Source organism: Pithys albifrons, chromosome 34 (assembly GCF_047495875.1).
Source record: "Pithys albifrons albifrons isolate INPA30051 chromosome 34, PitAlb_v1, whole genome shotgun sequence".
NCBI lineage: Eukaryota > Metazoa > Chordata > Aves > Passeriformes > Thamnophilidae > Pithys > Pithys albifrons.
The window spans coordinates 1784069-1810655 of record NC_092491.1 but is presented as its reverse complement, the minus strand read 5'-3'; the positions used below and the strand labels follow the sequence as shown (position 1 = coordinate 1810655).

Below are 26587 nucleotides of genomic sequence, written 5' to 3'. Positions count from 1 at the left end.
CCCAATGTGCTGTGGCAGCTGGGGGCTGCTGGGGGAGAGGAAGTGGCACCCCATGACCTGTGTCCCTGCACCCCCAGGCGTGTTTCAGTTCCCGGGAAAAGCTGAGTGTCACTTCTCAACAGGCCCTGGCCTGGAGGATGGTGGACAGGTACAGCTACAACCAGGAGCAGCTCGGGCACCTCGTCAGTGATTTGGGAACTTTGGTGGGGAACACCCCATGTGGGGAGACCCAGGCCAGGCACTGGAACAGCCAATGGGAATTTCTGGAGAACAGACAGGCTCAGGGGGACACGGACTGCTGACACAACTATGAGATCATGGGCACGTTCACCCAGCCTGGGTACCCCCAATTTTGGGGAAACCTCCCTCAGATCCCCCAGAACAGCCAAGTCCTCAAAAACATCTCTGAATCCCCAAATTCTCCCCAAATCCCAATAACATGTTGGAGTTTACATGTCTTTGTTTGATTTCTTTATTTTTACCCCAGTTTGGGGTGGTTTTAAGGGATGAAATGGAACGAATAAAAATCAAAGCCCAAAGAAAAGGATTTCTATGTCAGGATCATGTGAGTCTCCCTGGGGTTGGGTTGGGTGGGTGCAAGAGCCTTTTTTGAAAAGGTTTCCACACCACTGTCTTCAAACTCTTGGTCTTTGCCCCAGAGTGTCACCCCTTGGCTGTAGAAGATGCTTGGGGGGCACAGAGAATTAGAATCATGGAATTATTTAGGTTGGAAAAGTCCTTAAAGATCATCCAGTGTTGCTTAATGGCACCAAAAGAAACAATTAGACAGAGCAGGAGAGACGTTTGGAGGTCAAAAGTCAACAAATCATCTCTTCCCAATGAATTTCCAATGTCTGTCTGTGTCCCTGTGGATGTTTCTCCCTCTGTGTTCACCCAAGTGCCTACAGGGAACCAGGAGGATGTGGAGACCAGGAATGGATCCCAGTGTGGATCACCAGGAATGTGGGTCACCAGATCTGTTACCAGTGTGTGTCCTCCGATGGGTCACGAAGTTGGGGAGCAGCAAACAAAGCTCTTCCCACAGCCAGGGCACTTGTAGGGCCTCCCTTACTGGTGGCTGTGTCAGCATCTGGTCAAGGCACAGGGAAACTCTTCCAACACTCAGGACACTCACAGGGCCTCTCCACAGTGTGAATGCGCTGGTGGTTCATGAGGTTGGAGCTGTGGCTGAAGCTCTTCTCACACTCCCCACACTTGTACGGCCTCTCCCCGGTGTGGATGTTCCAGCGGGTGACAAGATTGGAGTTCTGGTTGAAGCTCTTCCTGCAGCTGGTGCAGCAGAATGGCCTCTGCCCCATGCGCATGGGCTGATGCCTGAGGAGACACAAATTGATCTTAATCCAATTTCCACACTCAAAACACTCATAGGGCTGGATCAGGTTGGAGCTGCTGCTGAAGCCCTTCCCACATTTCCCACATGTGTAGGGCCTTTCCCCGGTGTGGGTATTCTAGTGGCGGATCAGGTTGGAACTCCAGCAGGAGCACTTCCCACATTCCAAGCACTTGTACGGCTTCTCCCCAGAGTGAAGCCGCTCACAGACTTCCAGGTGGGAGCTCCAGCTGAAGCTTCAGTCGCCTTCCCCACACACGGTGGGTCTTTCATCCTTGGAGCACTCTGGGTTGGCTTTGGAGCCTCCACCACCACCCTACCCCAACACCCAGGTATCTCCATGGCTTTCCCTCCCCAGTGACTTCCTGCATCCTGGAGCTGTTCAAAACAGCCTCTGCCACCAGGTTCTGCTGGGGGGATTTGTCCTCTGTGCTCTCCGTGCTCCCCGTGCTCAGCTCGGGGCCTGGGGCAGGAGGGAACAAGGACAGGCAGGGGCTTTGCCTCCAGGCCACAGGGAAGGCCAAGGAGATCCCCCCAAACCCGGCCCCGGCAGGACGGCGTAGGCATCGGGGCTGTCCTGCAGCCAGGGCCATGCTGGGCTGGAAGATGCAGCACAAGGGAGGGGCAAAGGGGCACTGACTTCCTCCCCACCTGCCTGGGGGTCCCGGGGCATCTTCCTCTTCCTCGCAGCCTCCTCCTCCACCCAGTCAAGATCTGGGACAGAGAAATTCTGGGTTTGGGGGAAAAACCAGATGTGAGCACATTGGGTTGGGGATTCCTCCTGCCCAAGTCCATCTCCAAAAGTCACTAGGTATCCTGTGTCCATAAAAACCTCCAAAACATCAAGATTTATCCCCAAAAGACCCTCCCAGGTGTTGCCCCTCTCTGGTCTCCTCAACTCGCTTTTCCTGTTCCAAGTGTCCATCGTGATAGAACAAAGCCTGCCATCCAGAGGGGTGGAAGACAGTCCTGAAAAGAAAAAGAGCTGTTCAAGGGTAGGAGATAGATGGAAATGGGATATGGCTTTGAGATCATATGGTATGAAATAAGGGGTGGAATGTGATGTGTTTGATAAACCCCACAACTCAGATTAAAGCTCTACTGAGGCCTTTGGGCAGAGCCTTTTAAAGGGTCCGATGAGAACTTGGGCAGAGAAAGGGCAGAGCAAGGGAGGCTGCTGGAGCGGTGCTGGCTGGGCAGAGCTGCTGCTCCCGCAGGGCACTGCACCCAGTGCTGTGGCCCCGCTGGCTGTGGGCACCCTCTCACCCTCCCTCTGCGTGTCTCTTGTCCCCTGGCTGGCAGCAGGAGAGGCACAAGGTGCCCTTTCTTAGGAGCATCTGCCACCTGTGCAGAAGCGCCTTGAGCTTTGGCTTGACCCAGGGCCTGGATTTGTTCTGCGACATCTACCAGCTGGCAGAGCATATAAAGGTGAAGGAACACCTGGCATTCTGGGGAAGGGAGCAAACCCCTGGCACTGGCACCCTGGGTGTGCAGCGCTTGGCTGAGTCAGGGGCTGGAGGCACTGGGGGCTGGCAGCTGCCAGATGCCATCCCAGTTGTGCTCTGCAGGAGCTGCTGGAAGAAGAGCCAAGGGACCGACTGAGCTCGGACATTCGGCATCTTTCCATGCTGGCTATTGAGGATTTAAGGTTCCTGCCCAACCCTCCTGGGCCCCCTGCCCCAGAGCCTCTGATGCCACCTGCGTGACTTGTCCAGGGGCTGCTCCCAGCAGCAGAGTCCAACTGTCCCTGCTCTCTCCCTGCAGCTTGGTGGAAACAGCGCTGGAGGGCAAAACCAAAAGCCTCCTGTCTGCATGTTTCTCCAGCGTCTTCTGGCTTCCCCCAGAAAGTGAAATGCTGGACCTGGACCTTCCCCTCTATGTCAAGGTAAGTACTGAGGGAGCTCCAGGAGCCCCCAGCCCCTCTGGACTGCTCTCTGCCACAGCAGCAGAGATCCAAGGCTGGGCAAGGTCTCAACTTTGCTTTCCCACCCTTGTACCCCTGTCCCCTTCCCAACTCCTGTGCCACAGCCTGCTCTGCCCCCAGCAGATTGTCTCTTCCAATGTCTCTCCCAGGAAGTGTGGGCCTCCTCCTCTTCCCGTGGCACTGGGAGCTGAGATGGGTCTCCTGCAGGTGGGAGGAACAGCAGAATCACTGCCACTGCTCTCTGTGTTTCTTGCAGACCCTGAACTCCATGGACACCATGCTGAGGACAATGGTGTTCAGCTTTTCTGCCTCCAGACTCAGCGAGGAGCTGCAGGGCATCTTGGAGGTCTGGCACAGGCCAAGACGGGGGATCCCAGGGCTGTTGTGCTACCTGGAGGAAGGGTTTGCCCACTCCAGTCTGGGTGGTCCCCAGAGCAGTCCCGAGCAGGCAGAGTGCCCTGTGCGCAGGGTGCCCACCTCCTGTGGGAAAGCAGGGGCTGGCACCAGGCTCTTGTGGAGCACGGTGGCTGCAGAGGGTGGCACCTGCCTTCCTGCCTGGCCATGAGGTTGGCCCAGAGCCTTTGTGCCAGGCCTGGGAGGAATCCCAGGGGCAGACACCCCCAGACAGGCTTTGCTGGAGGGCAGAGGAAGCCTTAAGAGATGCTGCCAGTCCGGCCCCACAGTGCAGCTGTGCTGCTGCTGCAGTTGGTGTCTGTTCCCGGGGCTCACCAGCTGCTTCTCTTGGGCCAGATGCTGCTGGACTTTTCCAGAGATGAGAGAGAAGCTGTGAGGGAGAGGGCTGTGGGGAGGATTGATGTCCTGATCCGTGTGCTGTCCGACTATTCCACTCTGAGGGTAAGGACCAGGCCCCCTCCAGCCCGGCCATGCCCACATCCCTGCCGCTCTCCATGCCAGGGCTGCTGCCCATCTGACTGCCCTGACAGATGGGCATGCAGGGCTTGCAAAGCCTGAACTCACCAGGAATCCAGCCCTGGCTACGCTCCTGGGTGGGGGGCTTTGGCCCCAACTTCCTGCCCTCAGCCCTTCTGCTCATGCCTCCCTCATCCAGGCCGGTCTCAGAGTTCCAAGAGGTGTTTCTGCAGATGTCTGCTCTGGAGAGATCCAACTGCCAGTTCTAGGAAAGCTGCTGGGACATCTCCTTTTCCGATTTTCCATGGAACAAACCAGCTATGCAGCTTTCCATGCTCTTTTTGCTCTGGCTGAATTCATCTGTAAGTAAAACAGTGCAAGCACTTGTGAGCTTCATCCCTCTGCATTCAGATATGTGCCCACACATCTGCTTCCTGACCTCCTTTGCCCCTCCCAGCTGCTTCCCAGAGCATCCCAGCTGCCACTTTGCTGCAGAAGCTGAGCGCTCTCCAGGCCAGGATCTCTTTGCTGCTGCTCTTCCTCCTCCTGTTCCTTTCAGGACCTTGAAGCCTGCAGCTTTGTGGGCCCCACAGCCAAAGCTCCTCTTGACTCCCATGTCCCAAAGCCACATCTTCCCTGGTAGGGAAGAGTAGATCCACACCTTGGCTGGTCCCTCCAGCCCCTGTAGCAAGAAGCTATTCCTGATGCCCTCCAGAAATCCTGACTGCTCCTGGCCTGCCATTTTGCCAGCAGATCTCAGGGTGCTCTGATAAGCTTGCTGGCAAAAGCTTCTCTGCCTTGCTGACTCTTGTGTGTCTCCCCTGCTGTTTAGTGGAATCAAGAGCAAAGGACCCAGAAAGCCAGTTCCCCTGGGAAGCTGTGACCACCTCCTCGCTGTGTTTCTCCAGTGCCAGGGACTGTGCCAAGGTAAGGAGCTGTGCCCTTGCTGGGACTCCTGTGCGTGGCATCAGCAGGTCACTCGTGAGAGCAAAAGGACCCAGAACCAGTGGGGCTGGTGTGCCCTCACCTCCCTGGCCAGAGGATTCCTGCCATCCTTGAGCAGGGACAACACGAGGACTGCAGTCCAATGTCCCAGCACCAGCTTTAGTCCCAGGAGGAGTTCCAGTCCTCTGGGCAAGGCCCTGGGTCTCTGTGCCCAGCACCCTGTGCCCATGAGCCCTCCTCCCCCACCTGGAGGGCCCTCTCCCCTCATCTTCTCCCATGCAGGGACTGTAGGCACTGCAGCTTTGCTGTGGGTTCTGCTGTGGCCAGGGCTGCTCGTGCTGCTCAGTCAAGCAGTACCAACAGGGCAATCAGTGGGATGTGTCTTCCTTCCTTCCTGCCATAGGCATTTGGACAATACCTCTGGTCTCATGAGAGGGCAGATGTCATCCTTGTGGCCCTTGGGGCGATGAGTGATGCCAGCATCCATGACAAGCAGGTGCCCAGCAGCATGCTGGATGTGGCCTTGGAAGATCCAGCCTTCTGGCTGACAGATGTAAGTGACCTGTGGCTGGATTGTCCTGCCCTTCAGCCCTGCCGAGCCTTCTTCCTCCCTGCATTCCTCATGCCAAACACAGGTGACTTGGGCACCCAAAGCCACCCAAAGGCAGAGAAGAGGAATGCAAAGGACATGGCTGTGCTCCAGGGGCAGCACCATCCTCACCTGTGTCCCCTCCAGGTGCCCAAGATATTCAGCTGCATCCTGGAGAACCTGCAATCCATCAACACAGGGCCAGCCTGGGAGAAAGCCGAGTCACTGCTTCTCCTGCTGACCCACGAGTACCCCACAACAGTGATCACCCTCCTGTGCAAGATGGCTCTTAGAGGAGACAGGTACTGGCCCTGACAGCCTTGAGGGTGGGCTTGTTCCATGTGAGGAGAGGGCCCCAGAGACTCTCTGGCTGTCAGAGCCCAGGAATGCTGCAGGAGACTTTGCAGAGTCAGGCTCTCATCTCCCCACACCTTCCAGCCTGGGGGGCTTGGCTGGGTTCCCAGAGCCACAGCTGGCCGAGCCAGCCCAGAGCCAGCAGCCCCACGAGGAACACCCCTCAGGCCTGTGCTGCCTGCCCGGGCAGGGCCCCGGGGACCCACAGCAGGGGCTGCCAGGGGCAGGTTCTGGACAGCTGGACTGGGCCCCAGCACTGGGGCTGAGGCAGCCCTGCTGACAGTGCTCTGCCTTGCAGAACTGCGCCCACGCTGTGGGAGCTGATGTGCTCCATGCCTGAGGTTCTGGAGAAGGTCCTGAAGGAGTTTGCCAAGCTGCTGCAGAGACAGAGCTTCAGCTGCTCTGCAAGAGGGTCCCAAACCCAGTCCAGGGCTGTGAGTGCACAGAAAAGGCCCCGATCCCCTCCCACGAGCCCTGCAGGCTCTGCCGGCCCCTCATGCTGAGTTTGCTCCTGCAGTCGCCCTCCAGGCAGGCTGAGCTGGAGCAGTCGGGGGACGAGTCCGACGGTGAGAACCATCAGGGCTGTCCCAGTGTGGTGACGGCCAACCTGCTGCTCGGAGGCCTCGTGGGGCTGTCAGAGCGAGCCGAGATGGTGAGCAGGGCGTTGTCAGGGGCAGCCACGGTGGCAAAGGGGGTCTGGGGCTGTGTGTAAAGCAGTGGCTTGGCCTGCTCTGGGGGCCAGACTGCTCCAAAGCAGGGTGGTCACTGCTCCAAACGCCCTCCTTGCCATGGCAGGGCCTGGATTGGCCTCCCAGGGGGCTTTTCAGGCACAGATATTTTCACCCAATAGAAATTGTCTTCTTTACACAGGCAAGAAATATTGAAGTCTTCCTGCCGGGCATGATGAAGATCCTGCAAGATGGCAGGGAAGATGCCAAGATGAAGATCCTCGTGGTCTTGCGAAATGTGCTGGGTCAGCTGCAGAAGAGAAAGGCCAGCTCCATGGCTGTGCAGCTGGTGGCGAGGCTCCTGCCCCTCTTTGACTCGGTAAGGCTGATGTGGGAGCCTCAGCCCCTCCCATGGGCACTGGGCAAAGAAAGCTGCCCTGCAGCCCAGCCCTGCAAGCAGCACTTGCAGGCGGCAGCTCCGCTCCCCTGGGCTGTCCTGGGATGGCTTCTGGGCCTTGCAGGCCAGCACTGCTTCTCTGGAATCTGATGCTGGAGCACCTGCCCTCACCACAGCCATGCCCACGCCCCACCTCACGCCGGGCAGGGAATGCTGTTTCCAAAGCTCCCTTTTCCTCCTTCTCCCCAGGAGTGCAGCGAGCTGCGAGAGATCTCCATCTGCATGTTCACACACCTGCTGGAGTCAGTGGTTTGGAGGGATGAGAAGAGGATGAGGAAGGAGGTGCAGAGGGCACTGGTCCCGCTCCTCTTCCGCATGAGTGACCAGACTCCCAGTGTGGCCGAGGTACAGATGTCAAGGCTGAGCACTGACACAGAGAGGAGTGGACTGACATAGCCCAGGGCTCCTGGGCATCAGGGCAAGGGCTCCTCCAGCAGAGCCTGTGGGAAGAGTCCCTATGGAGCCAGCACGAGCAGGGGCACACACGCTGGCACGGCCATTCCCATCACCTGCCGTACCTGTTCCTGCCGGCCTGGGCTGCAGCCCACGGCCACCAAGGCCTGGACAGGTGCAACTCCACAGGCTTCTCACTGTTCCTGAATGTGCTGGAGGCCAGGCCTTTGAGCCTCAAGCCCTGTCCCCCAGAGCTGTCCACAAAAGGCTCCCAGGCATTTGGGCTGGACATGTCCCAACTTCCTAAGGGCAGGATGACCCCAGGAACAAAGGCAAGAGCTCTTCTTGCCCAGCCCCTGGTGCCATCCCTGAGCTAATGCTGTCCTGCAGGCTTCCAGGGAAGCCCTTCTTGGTGTCTCAGAGCTCCTGCGGTGGAAGACGCTGCAGCACCTGCTGAAGAGAGAGCGGCTGTGGGAGCTGGGAGCGTGCTTGGTAGGGACAAGCCCCAGGGCCCAGGCTGGGGGAGGGCTGTCCCTGCCCTGTGTCTGGGCTGTGGGCTCTGTAGCTGAGCAGGGCCTGGAGCTGCATCCTTGTTCCTGCCCTCAAGAACAGACCCTGAGGTCTCTTCTCCAGGCCCCTGTCCCCTGCCTGCACCCAGCAGGACAGGAGGGCTCTCAGTACCAGGGGGAGCTGGCAAGAGGTGCTGCTCCGCTCAATTCCGTGGCAAGCCTTGAGAGGCATCCCTTGTTCTCTCTGCAGCTGAAGAAGAGCAGGAGCAGGACTGAAGAGTACCTGCAGCAGAGCCTGCCATACCTGCAGGACCCTCAGGATGACGTGCGCCTGGCGGCCGTCAGGTTCATCAGTGAGTCACAGCCGCTCTGGTGCCTCTTTGGGCAGCTTGGCCACTGTCCTGCTGCTGCAGCAGCAACGAGGGGCAGCTCTGTGGCTGCCCCAGCCCCGGCCACCCTGGGCAGGGCCTTGACCTCCCTGTGCCAGGCCTTGCTCAGTCCCACTCCCGTACACTTCTGGTGGCTCCTGGGTTCAGCCCTGCTGAGAGGGAGGACGGGCGGGCTGGGGGTGCTGCTGCTGGGAGCAGGCTGGGCAGCAGGGGCTGATGGAGCTCTGTGCCCAGGACTCATCTCACGGCGCCTGAGCCACCAGACCATGGAGAGTCAGGCTGAAATTCTAAGTGGTGAGTGGGGAGCATGGTCTCTCAGCAGTCCAGTGGGACTCTGCGGACTTGGGGGTTAACCTTGGCTCTGTTTTCTTTGGTCACAGCCCTCCAGCCCTTGGAGACAGACCAGGATATGTCTGTCAGATCCCTGGCAGCTCAGACAACCTTGTTTCTGAGGAGTCGTCCCATGCAGCCAAGATCAAGAGGCATTCTAGGAGTGCTGTGCTGCTGCTGGCCGTGAGCCTGGCAGAGGTGCAGCTTTCCTTGGGTCAGTTCTTCAGGGTGCTTCCTGCCTCCCTTCTCCAACAGGCTCTGCAGCTCTCTCATATCTTTCTTTATGTTTTCAGCAGAACCGGCAGGGAACTTGTGGCAGAACTCTGCCAGGGCATTCTGAGCTGATGACCAACATTCTTGGTGACACACATGTGGAAGCCACCTGGCTGGTGGTCTCCTCATCCTCCTGGTTCCCTGTAGGCACCTGGGTGAACCCTGGGGGAGGAACATCCATCTGAATACAGAGCTGACCTTGATAATTCATTGGGATGAGCAGATTAGTTGACTTTAGGCCTGTGGCAGGACATCCCCTCCTGGAATGTCCAAGGCAACAGTGCCCTCTTTGCAAATGTATCAGTGCTGGGCTGAGAAGGGACTCCTGGTTGGAACCACTGTGGCTCCAACCCAAAATTTACATCCTGATGGTGAGGCAACCACTAGAGTCAAATGACTGTCAGTCGATCCCTTTATATGAACGGGAACCAACTGGGGGGAAAACGGCTCCTCAGAGGCCACACCACACACAAGGTGGAGGGCAATCCAAAGGGCCCGACCTTTGGATTCAATGGGGAACCGACCTTTAAAGGGGTCGGTTTGGGGAAGGGCTTGGGAGAGGTTGGAACCTCAGGAGGGACAGGGCAAAACACCTGTCAGTGACCGTCCGATCCAGTGAGGGGATCTGAGGGAGGGTTCAAGGACTGGGCTGAGGGGCAGAGCAAAGTGGATGACGGGCACCCCAAATAGCCCGTAGAGGCTCAGGGGTCGGGGCTGGACGGGTGGAAGAGCCCGGCACAGTTCTGTTGGACCTCCGGTCATGCCAGGGCTCCGGGAAGGGCTGTCACGGTTTGTGGCGCGCCAGGACCGGCAGGGTCTGCCCGGCAGGGCGGGGAAAGGGTATGGGGTGGGACGGGACCACCCTGGTCTGGGGAGAACCGTCACGGCCCCTCCGCTCCCTGGGCCATTCGTTATAATTGCTTTAGTATAATTGCTTTTAGTATCATTAGTATAATTGGTAGAGTTAGTATAATATTAGTATAATATATAATATTAGTACAATATAGTATATAATATATATAGTCTAGTATTTTAGTAGATATATATTATATATAATATAAAATAAAAGTCATATATACTTACAAATATACTTATATAAAGTATATATTAGTGTATATAATAGTAATGTAGTGTATATACCATACCAGTATATAATATAAAATAATATCGTAAATACTATTAGAATAATATATATCATTGGTATAATTAGTATAATTGCTTTCAGTATAATTGTTTTAGTATAATTGCTTCAGCAATTCCTTTAGGATAGTGCCTTATACTGCAGTACTGGTAATTTTAGCATTTCTATGGTGTGTATTCACTCAGGTGGGCCTAAATTTGGGCTCTGAAGTTGGGACTAGGCTGAAGCTGTCAGCTGACCTGAGCTGGGCTGAGCTAACAGCTGACCTCTTCTAGCCAGTACTTTTGTATTCCATACCACATTATGACATCATCTCCATGGAAGTAGGAACCAGTGTGGGAGTGGTTAAGGCAGTCGCTTCTCAGCCCTCCTCTTGGGAGGACGCACGATGCTGTCCCAGGGGGGATGGAGAGGACCAGGCCCACCACTGGCTCGCAGGGTATCTCAGGAAAGTAAAATGTGTTGTTCTGGGTCTCTCCTTTCTGCTTGAGTTTGTCTCCCTGGGGAATAAGTCTTTTCTTAAGTAATGTGTAGTTAGGACAGTAGAATTTGTGTGTTCGTTAAGAAGCTGAGGTGGGGAACTTGTTGTTGCAGACTTGTGTGAGTGAATATTTGTACTCTCTTCTAATTGTCTCTTTCTTTCTGTGAAAAATGTATGTAGTTTTAGTATAAATGCAGTTTGAAGTGTTTTTTTCTTTCCCCTCTCTTTTCCTCCCTTTCCCTGGTGTTAGGAGGGAGGCTTTTCTCTCTGTGCTTGGGGGGGTTGGCAGTTGCTTATCTCAAACCAAGACAGTTACTGGTGCCGAAACCCGGGAGCGACGGAGGACCTTGGCAGGTGTCCCAGAATCTTGGCAGGCTTCCCGGGAGGATTGTTGTAGAAACATAGATTGATAAGTGCCTTGTTTAAGTACATCCAGAACAGAAAATGTAAACAACTCTCCCTTGCTGTTGAATGCTCGTTTTCACTGTTTCACTGTCTTTGTGAGTTCAAACAGCTCGACTGGTGCCTGCTGTGAATGCAGCCACTGCAAAAAGAGAGGCCCATGTAAGCTGTTCATGTGTGGCCAGACACGGCTGTTTGAGTTGAATCCCTGAAGACTCATCATGTGAATGCTGATGTGCCCAGGAGCTGATGAGGAGCATCTCACCTGGACTGGCATGGGGAGGAGTTGTTCCTGGCTCGATGGGCCCACGGTGCCTCAGGCCACCTGTAGGTGGATAAAGTCGAGGGGTGGATTTAACCCTGAACACTGTTCTTAAGGTTATCCACAGCTGTGAAGCGTGCTTGCCATTGTGAGACCCCAGTGAACAGGGAAAAGAGGAGCTGCAGAGCCCCCTGCAGAGAACCCGACAGATGTGGCGCTTGGAACCAGCGTCCGCAGTGCTGAGCGACCCGCAGGTGCCAGAGCTGTCGCTGGCGGGGCTGCCACCAGGGCTGCGAGCGAGCCGGGGGAGGCTGTGAGCCCTGAGAGGCTGTGAGCTGTGAGAGGCTGTGAGCCGTGAGAGGCTGCAAGCCATGAGAGGCTGCGAGCTGTGAGAGGCTGTGAGCCGTGAGAGGCTGTGAGCCGTGAGAGGCTGTGAGCCATGAGAGGCCGTGAACTGTGAGAGGCCATGAGCCGTGAGAGGCCGCGAGCCGTGAGAGACTGTGAGCTGTGAGAGGCTGTGAGCTGTGAGAGGCTGCGAGCCATGAGAGGCTGTGAGCTGTGAGAGGCTGTGAGCTGTGAGAGGCTGCGAGCCATGAGAGGCTGTGAGCTGTGAGAGGCTGTGAGCCGTGAGAGGCCGCGAGCCGTGAGAGGCTGTGAGCTGTGAGAGGCTGTGAGCCGTGAGAGGCTGTGAGCTGTGAGAGGCTGCGAGCCGTGAGAGGCTGTGAGCCATGAGAGGCTGTGAGCTGTGAGAGGCTGTGAGCTGTGAGAGGCTGTGAGCCGTGAGAGGCCGTGAGCTGTGAGAGGCCACGAGCCATGAGAGGCCACGAGCCGTGATAGGCCACGAGCCATGAGAGGCTGTGAGCCGAGCCAGGGCTGCGATCCGAGCCAGGGCCGGCAAGCCGCCGGGGCTGCTCCTGCCTCTGCTGCTTGCTTGTGCTGCTGTCGGAGCTGCTTCCGAGGCTGCCAAAGCTGTTAGGACTGTTGCTAAGGGGGATGGGTCACATGGTGAACTGTAGTACTTCTGTGTGACCGAGGAGAAAGACATGAAGAGAAGCCTGCGTAAGCTGTTGATGTGTGGTGGGACACTGCCGTTTGAGTTGAATCTTTGAAAACCCGTCGTGTGAGTGCTGATGTGCCCAAGTGCCGAGCCAATGAAGAACATCACACCCTGGACTGGCTGGGGGAGGGTTGTTCCTGGCTCAATGGGCCTATGATGCCTCAGACCACCTGTAAGTGGATGAGGCCAAGGGGTGGATCTGACTGTGAACACTATTTTAACCCCAGTGGGAAACTAAAGACTCCTGAGGAGAGGATGGTAACCCCAGTGAAAGATATGAGTCATCAGATAAGATGACCTGAGTTGAACTGCTGTGTTCCCATCTGAAATATCTACCCCATCCTAATGGACTCCTAGCCACATTATGGAGGGGTGGAAAACAACCCTGGAAAAATAAAGAGTGTTTAAGCATGAGAACCTAAGATATGAGTGACATAATATGGTATGGAATAAGGGGTGGAGAATGTTATGGGTTCACCTAGGTGGGCCTAGATTTGGGCTCTGAAGTGTGGACTAGGCTGAAGCTGTCAGCTGACTTGAGCTGGGCTGAACTAACAGCTGACCTCTTCTAGCCAGTAATTTTGTACTCCATACCACATTATGACATCATCTCCATGGAAGTAGGAACCAGTGTGGGAGTGGTTAAGGCAGTCGCTTCTCAGCCTTCCTCCTGGGAGGATGCACGATGATGTCCCAGGGGGGATGGAGAGGATCAGGCCCACCACTGGCTCACAGGGTATCTCAGGAAAGTAAAATGTGTTGTTCTGAGTCTCTCATTTCTGGTTGAGTTTGTCTCCCTGGGGAATAAGCTTCTTCTTAAGTAATGTGTAGTTAGGACAGTAAAGTTTGTGTGTTCGTTAAGAAGTTGAGGTGGGGAACTTGTTGTTGCAGACTTGTGTGAGTGAATATTTGTACTCTCTTCTAATTGTCTCTTTCTTTCTGTGAAAAATATATGTAGATTTAGTATAAATGCCATTTGAAGTGGTTTTTTTCTTTCCCCTCTCTTTTCCTCCCTTTCCCTGGTGTTAGGAGGGAGGCTTTTCTCTCTGTGCTTGGGGGGGTTGGCAGTTGCTTATCTCAAACCAAGACACCCTGGAAGGGGTTTGGGGTCCCAAGAGGGGGTTGGGGGGCATTTGGAGTGCTTTGAGGGGTTTTGGGGTCCCTGGGGGGATTCCTGGGGTGTCCTGGCCCCCCCGACCCCCCTGTGCCCACCCCGAGCTGGACGCTGATGGGAGGGATGGGGGGGGGAGTTTGGGGGTCCTGGGGTGAACCTGGGGGTCCCAGCTGATTTTGGGGGCCCCCCTAGCCCCCCCGAACCCGCTGTGCCTCCCGACCCCCCCCCGACCCTTACGAGGGGGCTGCGGGTCCCCCCCTGGGCCGGGTCAGTGTTCCCGGGTCGGGCACCGCCGGCTTCATCGCCAGCCCGGGAGCGGCGGGGGGGACACTGCGGGTTGGGGACCATCCCCGGGAGGGCTGGGGATGCTGTGGATCATTTACAGTTCTTATTATTGGTTTAGGGCTGGTTTGGAGATGGTTTAGGTCTGTTTTTCTGGGTGTTTTAAGAGCTGCTTTTAGGGCTAGTTTAGAGCTGGTTTGGATTGCTTTAGAGCTGGTTTAGCTTTTGGATTAGAGCTGGATTTAGGGCTGCTTTATGGCCTGGATTAGGACTGGTTTAGAGCTTATTTCCGTCTGGTTTAGGGTTGGTTCAGGGCTGGTTTGGAGATGGTTTCGAGCTGGTTTCGGTGTCTTTTTCTGGCTGTTTAAAGGCTGGATTTAGGGCTGCTTAAGATCTGGATTTAAGGCTGGTTTAGGGTCGGTTTTAGCATGGGTTTAGGGCTTGTTTGAAGCATGTTTGCAGCTGGGGTCGCTCTCGCCCTGGCCGGCACCACCCTCGCCGTAGCCGGCACCGCCCTCCCCCTGGCCAGCACCGCTGTCGCCGTAGCCGGCACCACCCTCCCCCTGGCCAGCACCGCTGTCGCCGTAGCCGGCACCGCCCTCGCCCTAACCGGCACTGCTCTCCCCCTGGCCGGCACCGCCCTCGCCCTTGCCAGCATCGCCCTCGCCCTGGCCGGCACCGCCCTTGCCCTGGCCGGCACCACCCTCGCCATAGCCAGCACCGCTCTCCCCCTGGCCGGCACTGCCCTCGCCGTAGCCGGCACCGCCCTGGCCCTAACCCGGGCCGGCATGGCCCTCCCCACCTCTACACATTGAGGCGGTGCGGGGCGTGAATAGGAACTGAGCATAAAAATTGGAGTCGCTGTGGTTATTTAGCTGCGCGAGGGACACTGGGGAGTACTGGGGGCCCTCATCGATGGTGGGTCTGGGGGGCTTTGGGAAGGGGGGTCTGGGGGCGTTGGGGTCCCTGGGGGGAGATCCTGGAGGGTTTGGGGGTCTGGGGTGGATTTGGGGTCATTGGAGGGGGCCTGGAGGGACTTGGAGGGTCCCTGGGGGAGTTTCGTGATCCTTGGGGGAGGTTTGGGGTCCCTCGGGAAGGTTTTGGGCTCCCTGGGAGAGATCAGAGGGTGGTTTATGGTCTCTGGGGCGTTTTGGGGTCTCTGGGGAGTTTTAGGGTTCTTGGGGAGGGTTCCTGGTGGGTTTTGGGGTCCTTGGGAATAGTTGGGGGGGACTGTGGGGGGGTCAAAGGGGTTTTGGGGTTCCTGGGGAGGGTCCTTGAAGGTTTTGCGGGTCCCTGGGGAGGATTTGGGGTCCCAAGAGGGGGTTGCGGTCATTGGGGGAGGGGGTATTTGGAGTCCTTTGAGGGGTTTTGGGGTCCCTGGGGGGATTCCTGGGGTGTCCTGGCCCCCCCGACCCCCTGTGCCCACCTCGAGCTGGACCCTGATCAGAGGGATGGGGGGGAGTTTGGGGGTCCTGGGGTGAACCTGGGGGTCCCAGCTGATTTTGGGGGCCCCCCTGGCCCCCCCGAACCCGCTGTGCCTCCCGACCCTTACGAGGGGGCTGCGGGTCCCCCCCTGGGGCGGGTCAGTGTTCCCGGGTCGGGCACTGCCGGCTCCATCGCCAGCCTGGGAGCGGCGGGGGGGACACTGCGGGTTGGGGACCATCCCCGGGAGGGCTAGGGATGCTGTGGATCATTTACAGTTCTTATTATTGGTTTAGGGCTGGTTTGGAGATGGTTTAGGTCTGTTTTTCTGGGTGTTTTAAGAGCTGCTTTTAGGGCTAGTTTAGAGCAGGTTTGGATTGCTTTAGAGCTCGTTTAGCTTTTGGATTAGAGCTGGATTTAGGGCTGCTTTATGGCCTGGATTAGGACTGGTTTAGAGCTTATTTCCGTCTGGTTTAGGGTTGGTTCAGGGCTGGTTTGGAGATGGTTTCGAGATGGTTTCGGTGTCTTTTTCTGGCTGTTTAAAGGCTGGATTTGGGGCTGCTTAAGATCTGGATTTAAGGCTGGTTTAGGGTCGGTTTTAGCATGGGTTTAGGGCTTGTTTGAAGCATGTTTGCAGCTGGGGTCACTCTTGCCCTGGCCAGCACCGCCCTCGCCCTGGCCAGCAACGCCCTCGCCCTGGCCGGCACCACCCTCGCCGTAGCCGGCACCGCCCCCGACCTGGCCGGCACCACTCTCCCCCTGGCCGGCACCGCCCTCGCCCTGGCCGGCACCACCCTCGCCGTAGCCGGCACCGGCCCCGACCTGGCCGGCACCGCCCTCGCCGTAGCCGGCATCGCCCTGGCCCGAGCCCGGGCCGGCATGGCCCTCTCCTCCTCTACACATTGAGGCGGTGCGGGGCGTGAATAGGAACTGAGCATAAAAATTGGAATCGCTGTGGTTATTTAGCTGCGCGAGGGACACTGGGGGGTACTGGCGGCCCTCATCGATGGTGGGTCTGGGGGTCCTGGGGGGCTTTGGGAAGGGGGGTCTGGGGGCGTTGGGGTCTCTGGGGGTAGATCCTGGAGGGTTTGGGGGTCTGGGGTGGATTTGGGGTCCTTGGAGGGGGCCTGGGGGGACTTGGAGGGTCCCTGGGGGAGTTTCGTGATCCTTGGGGGAGGTTTGGGGTCCCTCGGGAAGGTTTTGGGCTCTCTGGGAGAGATCAGAGGGTGGTTTATGGTCTCTGGGGCATTTTGGGGGTCTCTGGGGAGTTTTGGGGTTCCTGGGGAGGATCCTTGCAGGTTTTGCTAGTCCCTGGAAGGGGTTTGGGGTCCCAAGAGGGGGTTGGGGGGGGTTTGGAGTGCTTTGAGGGGTTTTGGGGTCCCTTCGGGGATTCCTGGTGTCTCCTTGCCCCCCCGACCCCCCTGTGCCCACCCCAAGCGGGACGCTGATGGGAGGGATGGGGGGGGGAGTTTGGGGGTCCTGGGGTGAACCTGGGGGTCCCAGGTGATTTTGGGGCTCCCCCTGGCCCCCCCGAACCCGCTGTGCCTCCCGACCCCCCCCCGACCCTTACGAGGGGGCTGAGGGTCCCCCCCTGGGGCGGGTCAGTGTTCCCGGGTCGGGCACCGCCGGCTCCATCGCCAGCCCGGGAGCGGCGGGGGGGACACTGCGGGTTGGGGACCATCCCCGGGAGGGCTGGGGATGCTGTGGATCATTTACAGTTCTTATTATTGGTTTAGGGCTGGTTTGGAGATGGTTTGGGTCTGTTTTTCTGGGTGTTTTAAGAGCTGCTTTTAGGGCTAGTTTAGAGCAGGTTTGGATTGCTTTAGAGCTCGTTTAGCTTTTGGATTAGAGCTGGATTTAGGGCTGCTTTATGGCCTGGATTAGGACTGGTTTAGAGCTTATTTCCGTCTGGTTTAGGGTTGGTTCAGGGCTGGTTTGGAGATGGTTTCGAGATGGTTTCGGTGTCTTTTTCTGGCTGTTTAAAGGCTGGATTTGGGGCTGCTTAAGATCTGGATTTAAGGCTGGTTTAGGGTCGGTTTTAGCATGGGTTTAGGGCTTGTTTGAAGCATGTTTGCAGCTGGGGTCGCTCTCCCCCTGGCCGGCACCGCCTTCGCCGTAGCCGGCACCGCTCTCGCCCTGGCCGGCACCGCCCTCGCCCTGGCCGGCACCGCCCTCGCCGTAGCCGGCACCGCCCTCGCCCTGGCCGGCACCACCCTCGCCCTGGCCAGCACCGCCCTCGCCCTGGCCGGCACCGCTCTCGCCCTGGCCGGCACCGCCATCGCCCTGGCCGGCACCATCCTCGCCGTAGCCGGCACCGCCCTCCCCCTGGCCGGCACCGCTCTCGCCGTAGCCGGCACCGCTCTCGCCGTAGCCGGCACCGCCCTCGCCCTGGCCGGCACCGCCCTCGCCCTGGCCGGCACTGCTCTCGCCCGTGTATGGAGGAGGGTTGGCCCTTTGTTACCGTGCTGGCAACCGCCTCCTCCAGCAGAATGAGGCCCAAGGGCGGGGCGAGGCAAGCACATGAATAATCACCTCAGCAGAGAGCAAACCCCAAGCGTGAGTCACATGGTGAACCACTGTGGTCCTTCCTGTGTGACCAGGGGAAAGACATGAGGAGGTGGGACAGGGCATCCACTTCTGTGCTTGAAGTCCAGGTATGGAAATCAAAAGGTAAGAAAGCTGGTAAAAAAGCTGCCTACATGTTGAAGCAGAGATCCCAGAACAGAGCCAAGAACAGCAATTAGGCCGCCCTGCCTCCGGCCGAGAGGAGGAGGAGAACAACCAAGTCTACTGGACATTGCTGAACCAGAAAACTAACCAAGACTGTACCTCTACACTGACTTGTAGATGACAGCCAGTGCCCCTGAGGGTGGCTGGACCGATAAAAGAAGATCAATTGAAGCATGGAGAGGCCCATGTGGGCTGTTGGTGTCTGGCAGGACACTGCTGCTTGAGTAGAATCTGTAGAGATTCATCATGTGGAGATTCATCACAGTAGAATCTGCAGAGATTCATCACAGCAACTCCATTTTTTATGCAATTGCCTTTATTCACGTCATGGCCTCGAAGCATTCTGAGCCAGCAGCACCAGCCCTGCACAGGCCCTCATCCCCGCACAGGCCCAGCCCCAGCAGTCACACCCCGTGCCCCGGAGGGCCCTCCAAACGCTCCGTGAGCTGTGCCAGCCCCGGGGCTGTGCCCAGTGCCCTGGGGAGCCTGTTGGGTGCCCGACCCCGCCCGGGCAGCGCCTGTTCCCGCGGGGTCCCCGCGCGGCCCCCACGCACCTCCGCCATTGCCGCCCGGCCGGGCCCCGATTGGCTGCGCGCTCTGCCCAATGGGAAGCGATCCGGGGCAGGGCTGGGGCCCCTCGGGCCCGCCCCCCGCTCTCTGATTGGCCCGGCCGCCTGTCTGTCACGCAGCCAGGCTGGGGACACGAACCTGGGCTGGGGACACGGGGCTGTGACACGGGGGAGGGCACAGGGAGCCAAAGCCCCGCTGACCCCGCCCTGGCCCGGGCTGGGGGGAACTGGCAGCGGGGCCCGACCTGCCTGCGCTGCCACAGCCCCACAGTGCGGGGGAGACTCGCCCTGACGGCCCGGGGAGGGCACCGAGGGGTCGGGCTGGGGTTTGTCTGCAGAGGGAAGAAAACCGGGGCAAGGGACAAGGAGCTGCAGCACGAGAGACTGAGAGGGAAAACCCCTTCTCATCCCCAAAAATAGTGAAAATAAAAGACCAAGATGATACTGATCTCTAAGAGAATAAAATATCTTTAAAAGAGGCAAAAAATGTCGAGAATCAATGAATGAAATGCCAGATCTATTTAAAAATAGACACAAATACAGTGCTGTGGAGCTCATGCCTGGCTGGACAGCATCGGTTCAGCAGAAGCCCTGGGGGCCTCCTTACTCCTGCTTTGAACCAGGAGCAATTTATTCGGCTAATTAGCCACTGATTCGTTAGTCCCTGACCTGCTTCGCTCCTCTGCCAGGCACAAGCCAGCACGGGCTCCACAGGCTGCAGGGCTGCTGCTCCTGCCAGGACTCAGGGTACTGGTTTTATTTGCCCCCAAACGGGAAAACAGCCCCAAATCCCTTTGGCCGAGCGGAGGAGGGGACACATTTGCGGCAGAAAACTCCAAAAGTCTTTTGTGCCCAGCTTGGAAAGAATAAACCAAAGATAACTGAGGTGAGACACCCCAGCAACTCTCCCGTGCCGTGCCCACCCGAAGCCCTCCCTGGGGCGCTCCGGGATTACTGGGCAGACTGGGAGCACTGGGAAGGGCCCGGCTCGGCTCCGGCAGTGGCAGCGCTGGGGCGGGAGGAGGGACCCGGGCGGGGAATCCCGTCGGGAAGGAGAAAAAGCCCTGGAAGAGCCGCCCCGAGGGGTCCCCGCCGGGCCGTGGCACTGAATGAGCCGGACGGGCGGGTGGGGATGGAACGAAATACAGAGAACAGAGGAAAATACAATCAAAGAGCCGCACCGGGGGGTCTGCGCCGCCCGCGCCTGGAAGAGCTGCCCGAGGGACGGGAGGCGCGGGAATAGAATAAACTACAGAGAAGAGAGGAAAATAAAGAGAATAAAAAGCTTCATGGACGAGTCCCCGCCCCTCCGTGTCACTGAAGAGCCGCCCCGAGGGACGGGCACTGTGGGGTGTCCCCAGGAGGGCTGCGCCGAGAGGGGTGGGAGGCGTGAAGGGAACAAAATAAAGAAAATCAGGAGAATAAAGAACAATCAAAGAGCCGCCCCGCGGGACCCGCCGGGGCCGAGCGGCGGCAGCCGGAGCCGGGAAGCCAAATCCCCCCAGACTCCCCCCCTTCCCAAAGCCCCCCAGGAGCCCCAGACCCACCACCGATGAGGGCTCCCAGTACCCCCCAGTGTCCCTCGCCCAGCTAAATAACCTCAGCGACTCCAGTTTTTGTCCAATTACTTTATTCATGTGCTTGCCTCGCCCGCCCCCCGCCCTTGGGCCTCATTCTGCTGAGGAGGCGGTTGCCAGCACGGTAACAACGATGTCGCAAAGGGCCAACCCTCCTCCGTACACCTGGACTCCTTCTGCGGACCCGGCGAGGGCGGTGCCGGCCCCGGCGAGAGCGGCCAGGGCGGGGCGGCCCCGGGGGCAGCGGTTGCCGCGCCGGGGACTGGAGCGCTTCTGTGTCTTCGCCATGGCCCGCTGGGGTAAAGGGGTCTGGCCCGCTGCCCCCCTTTTATAGCCCAGCCCCGGGCACCCAGCAGGCTCCCCAGAGCACTGGGCACAGCCCCGGGGCTGGCACAGCTCACGGCGCTGTTGGGTGCCCGCCCCCCCCCGGGCAGCGCCTGTTCCCGCGGGGTCCCCGCGTGGCCCCCACGCACCTCCGCCATTGCCGCCCAGCCGGGCCCGGATTGGCTGCGCGCTCTAAGCATTCCGAGCCCGGCTGAAGAAGCGGAATGCGCTCTTCACTCTCCTCCCACAGGGAAGAGGACCCAAGCTCCCTGCCCTGGGGCCTCATTTTGCCGGAGGCGGCGGTTGCCGGCACAGTAAGAGCGATGGCGCAAAGGGCGAACTGTCCTCCGCACGCCCGGGCTCCTCCTGTGGCAGAGGCTGCAGATGTACCGGCGGCGAGAGCGGCCCCGGCGAGAAAGGAGTGAGACCGAGGCTGGTGTTGGGGGTGTGGGGGGACATGCGGCTCTCCCTGCCCTGGCACAGCTGCTGCTGGGATCCCTCCCACACCTGGCTGCCTCCAGGCCTGGACCCAGCCTGGGCACACAGGGGACCCCGAGGTTTAACAACATTAAACTTCTCCCCCTCTTTCCCCCACTAAAAGGCAATGTCGTATCCACAAGTTTCCTTAACCTCATCTCTCATACGTGGTTCTGGGCTGCAATGGAGAACAATTTTAAGACTGGAAATGTTGAGTTAGAGGGCTGTATTAAGCTCCTTCTCAAAGTGATAATACATTTTCAGAAGGAACGTATGAAAGATATTTGGAAGGTAAGGTATATGTAGATTCAGCATGAAATAGGCTCAGAAATTCCATTATGTAAGTGTCTTATATTTGCTGACTTTAAAATTTTGACAAGTGCATTTCTTACTAGGAAGGTGTGCAAAATCAGCACATAATTTTTGTTTCTGTGTAAAAGAGGTTACCATATTACCCATCTTTAGAATTCAGATTAGATTGGAAATCACCTTTAAGGTCACTGAACCCAGCCATTAATCCAACACTGCAAAGTCCACCACTGAACCATGTCCCAAACACATCCACATGTATTTTAAATACTCTCAAGGAATGGTGACTCAGGCTCTTCCCTGGGCCAATTCTTGACAAGCCTTTTGGTGTAAAGCTTTTCCTTGTATCTAATCTAAACCACCCCGGTCGTGGGGCCAGGCCCAGTCCCAGCTGGTTCCCCAGCCCTGGTGGGCATGAGGTGGCAGAGGATCCAGCCGAGGGGGCACCCTGGGCAAGGGGACAAGGACCCCAGTGTTGGTTTCCCCTCACCAGCTTCTGACACATCTCCACATCAACCTGGAATTCCATTCCAAAGTCTATTAATAATCTTGTTTAAATGACTGCAAAGTATGGCCTTGGATTTGCCCCCTCCGACTGACTTTTTTGGACTAATACGGAGTCAGGGCGAGTTTCCTGAAAAGGATCTGGAATTTCAGAGCCATCGCTATTATTGTTATTATTACTGGTAATATTTCTACTGATATTATCATCACTATCCTTATATCCTTAACAGCTACTACTGTTATTGGGATTGTTATTATTACAAATAGTATTGTTGGTTTTACTATAGTAGTGTTGTTTTATTATATACAGCATAAATCCTATGTAATTGAAAACAGAGAGATTTTATAGCATTAGATAATTATATCTCTCTAAGGTATATAGAATACATATTACAGCCTTAGTGGGCACGAGGAGGGCTCGAGGCATTTTGGACACACTGTTTTGCCCAAGGCCTTTTGCTGAGACCTTTTGCCTAAAGCCATTTGGCTGCATTGCTTTTCCCAGGCCTTTTGCCCGAGGCCTTTTCTCTGAGGCATTTTGCCCAAGCTGGTTTGGCCAGGGGGGTTTTTGCCTGTGGAATTTCCCAAAGCTTTTTGTTGGGGCCTTTTCCCTGAGGCTTTTGGCCCGAGGCACTTTGGCCAAAGTGGTTTGGCAGAAGCTTTTTCCCTGAGGTGTTTCACCACAGGGGATTTGGCTGCATCGTCTGCTGAGGCTTCTCCTGGAGCTGTTCCCTCAGGCCTTTGGGCAGAGCCTTTTATAAGGTCGGGTGGAGTGTGGGCGGAGCCAAGGGCGGAGCAAGGGCGGGGATAACCATATATGGAAAGGGTCTGCAATGCAGCAAAAACTGACCAATAGGAGGGCAGGGGCCACAGCCATGAGGGGACAGGGAAAGTTCCAGAACTTCCAAGGGGGAATGAAACAAGAACAGGGGATTTTATAACAAAACCTGAACGACAAATAGGAAACCAGACCTGTAGTCTTGAAGTGACTGTGTCTTTATTATCGAAGGAGGGGACAGGAGGGGACAGAGGGGACAGGAGGGGACAGGGGACAGAGAGATAGGAGGGGAAAGGAGGGGAGAGAGGGGCAGGAGGGGAAAGGAGGGGACAGAGGGACAGGAAGGGACAGGAGCGGACAGAGGGGACAGGAAGGGGAGAGAGGAGCCAGCAGGGGACAGGTGGGACAGGAACGGACAGAGGAGACAGGAGGGGAAAGGAGGGGACAGAGGGACAGGAGGGGGCGTTTGGGGCGGGACAGGCCCCGAAATATGGGGGGGAGGAACCCCAAAATATGGGGGAGGGACCCTGAAATATGGGGGGGAACACCCCAAAATATGAGGGGAGAGACCCCGAAAAGGAGAGAAGGAGAACCCAAAATGGGGGGACACCAAAATATGGGGAGGGGGACCCCAAAATAAGGGGGAAGAGCCCCCAAAATATGGGGATAGAACCCAAAATGGGGGGAAGACACCTGGAAATGGGGAGACACCAAAATATGGGGGGAGGGATCCCAAAATGTGGGGGGGACACCAAATGGGGGAGAGGGACCCCGAAATATGGGGGACACCAATATATGGGGGGGGACACCAAAGGGGGGGAAAAGGACACCCCAAAAATCCCTCAATGGGGGGACAGACCCCCTTTACCCCCCCACCTCCACTTGTGAGCTGAGGAGGGGAAACTGGAGGGGGCTTTGGGGGTCGGGGGGGTTTGGTGGGAACCCCTGGACCCCCCTTTTTCCCCTCCTGACCCCCCTTTTTGCCCCCCCAGGACCCTGGAACAGGAACTGGGGTTCGATTTCATCCTCGAGGCAGAGTTCTCGTACCTGTACAACCAGTGCTATGAACTGGGCACCAGCGAGTGAGGGGGGGCTTTGGGGGTCTGGGGGTTTGGGGGGTCACTGGGGTGGGGTCTGGGAGGTCTGGGGGGCTCAGGGGGGCAATGGGAGGGGGACATGGGGGGTCTTGTACCTGTACAACCAGTGCTATGAATGAGTACCAGTGAGTGAGGGGGGGCTGGGGGGTATTTGGGGGACTCTGGTGGGCTTAGGGGGGTCACTGAGGTAGGGTCTGGGGTCTCAGAGGTGGTCTGGGGGGTCCGAGGGGCTCAGGGGGGGCAATGAGGGGGGACAAGGGGTGTCTCCTACCTGTACAACCAGTGCTATGAACTGGGCACCAGCGAGTGAGGGGGGGCTTTAGGGGTCTGGGGGGCTTGGGGGGGTCTCTGGGGTGGGGTCTGGGGGGCTCATTGGGGTCTGGGGGGTCTGGGCGGGCTCAGGGGGGCAATGGGAGGGGGACAAAGGGGGTCTTGTACCTCTACAACCAGTGCCATGAACTGGGCACCAGTGAGTGAGGGGGGTCTTGAGGGGTCTGGGGGGCTTTGGAGGGTCTCTGGGGTGGGTTCTGGGGGGCTCAGGGAGGCTAAGGGAGGGGGACATGGGGGGTCTCCTACCTGTACAACCAGTGCTATGAATGGGCACCAGTGAGTGAGGGGGGACTGGGGGGTATTTGTGGAGGTCTGGGGGGGTCACTGGAGTGGGGTGGGGGGGCTTGGGGGGCTCAGTGCTCTTGGGCCTGGGGACTCTGGGGGTCTCAGGGGGGCACAGGGAGACTCTGGGGGGCACAGAGGGACCTTGCGGGGCACAGGAGGGGCACAAGGGATCTCCTGGGGGTCCCAGAGGGGGACAGAGGGACTCTGGGGGCACAGGGGAACATTGGGTGTCCCGGGGGGGGGCACTGGGACACTCTTGGGGGCACAGGGGGACTCTGGGGTCACAGGGTGGTACAGAAGGACTCTGGTGGTCTCAGGGGGACTCTGAGGGGCACAGGGGGACTCTGGGGTCACAGGGGGGTACAGAGGGACTCTGGGGGTCACAGGGGGACTCTGGGTTCACAGGGGGGTACAGAGGGACTCTGGTGGTCTCAGGGGGACTCTGGGGAGCACAGGGGGGCACTGGGGATCTCCTGGGGGTCCCAGAGGGACTCTGGAGGTCCCAAGGGGTCCCAGGAGCACTCGTAGCCCCCTGTGCCCACCCCCCAAAGCCCCCCCCCCGTGCCCCCCCAGGTACATTTACCGCCTGTGCCCCTTTCACCAAGTGACCCAGAGACCCAAAAACGGCGGCTCTGAGACCAACCTGGGGTGAGTGACCCCCCAAACCCCCCCGGGGGGACCCCCAAAGTCCCCCCCACTCTGAGGTGACTTGGCCCCCTCCCTCCCCCCACAGGACTTGGGGGTCCTGGGCCGGCCCCGACGGAGACAAGTTCAGTGCCCACAAATACGAGCGGGGCACGGGGCGCTGGCAGGGCCCCAACCGCTCCACCATGGTGAGAGGGACCCCCCCAACCCCCCTGAGACCCCCCTGCCCCCCCTCTCCAAACACCCCTTGGGTGATTATTGCCTAAAAGAGTTACACACCACCGCGCCAGATACTTCAGTTGGTTAAAGCCTGTCTCTCACAAGTCCCATGTTTATATTATTTATCCTGGCTGTTTTCCTGCACCTGCAGAGTCCTGTGAATTCCTACTATGTGAATTCTTGGGGAGTAACCTCCTCCCTACCAGCCAGCAGCAGCTGAGCTCTTTGCTGCCTCTGGCTGATAGCTCAGTCTCACAGGGGTTTTCTATAGATCTGAATTGCTCACTTTTGATTTTACTGTAACAACAGCCCTGGAGAGAGACCTGGACAGAGCAGAGGGCAGGGAATCACCAACCACAGAAAGTTCAACATGGGCAAGTGTCGGATTCTGCCCCTGGGATGGGGCAACCCTGGATGTAGGGACAGACTGGGAATGAGAGGCTGGAAAGCAGTGCCAGGAAAGGGCCCTGGAGGTTCTGCTCAGTGGCCAGTTGGCCACGAACCAGCAGTGCCCTGGCAGCCAGGAGGGCCAACCGTGTCCTGGGGCAGCTTGGGGCACCACAACTTAAGGAACATATTGACCCATTATAGAGTGTCCAAAGGAGGGCAATGAAGATGGGGAAGGGCCTGGAGGGGAAGTGTGTGAGGAGCAGCTGAGGGCACTTGGTGTGTTCAGCTGCACAGGGGACACCCAGGGGAGACCTCATTGCAACCACTACTAGTTCTGTTCTCTCTCCAAACCCAGAATCAGCCTTAGGCAGCCAAAGGAACCTGGGGACACTGTGGAACCCCATGGAATCAAGGGACAGTTGTGACACTGTGGAACCCCATGGAATCAAGGGGCAATTGTGACACTGTGGAACCCCATGGAATCAAGGGGCAATTGTGACACTGCAGGGCCTCAGGGAACAAAAGGAACCCTGAGGCATTTCTGAACCTCATGGAATCAAGTGGCCATTGTGACGCTGCACAAACTCAAGGTGCCACTGAGATTCTCAAGTGCCTCATGGAACCAAAGAAACCCAGGAACCCAGTGGAGCCTCATGGAATCAAGTGGCCATTGTGACATGGGGGCCTCATGGAACCAAAAGAACCCTTGGACATTGCTGTGTCAGGATGCTCTACTTCGAGAAAGCCTGGAGTCTGGCCAGAGAAATGCAAACAGGGCAAGGTGTCATGCAAGCTCTCTGTGGTGACTTAGTGCTGGCATCAAGGTGCTGGTTTGGTGTTGAACTGTGCTGGAACCAGCCTAGTTCTCCAGCTACAAACACACATCCTGCTTTTTGAAGCAGCATTTGACACATTAAGGTGCTGGCTCCTCTGTAAACCTGTGACTGGCAGTCCATCACTTTATAGCTGTAAAAGCCCAGTCCAGCTTCCATAGGGCAGATTGTTCCACAGACTTTCTCCTGTGGAGCAGGGACACCTCTTTGTGGTCACTCCCTGGGAGTTGAGTTGAAGAGAGAGATCTGCCCACAATCACTGTGTGGTGAGTGCCATCAATCTCTACTTAATGACTGTTTCCTTTTG

General features: G+C 57.7%; 1 long non-coding RNA gene across 1 annotated transcript in view; it reads left to right on the top strand.

The window, feature by feature from the left end:
• The window catches only part of LOC139684176 (uncharacterized), a 42028-nt gene extending 16159 nt beyond the window's left edge, over positions 1 to 25869 (top strand). Inside the window, exon 3 of the long non-coding RNA XR_011699869.1 lies at positions 25803 to 25869. This is a non-coding gene — a long non-coding RNA (uncharacterized lncRNA). The remainder of the gene's footprint in view (positions 1 to 25802) is intronic.
• The last annotated feature ends 718 nt before the right edge of the window (positions 25870 to 26587 follow it).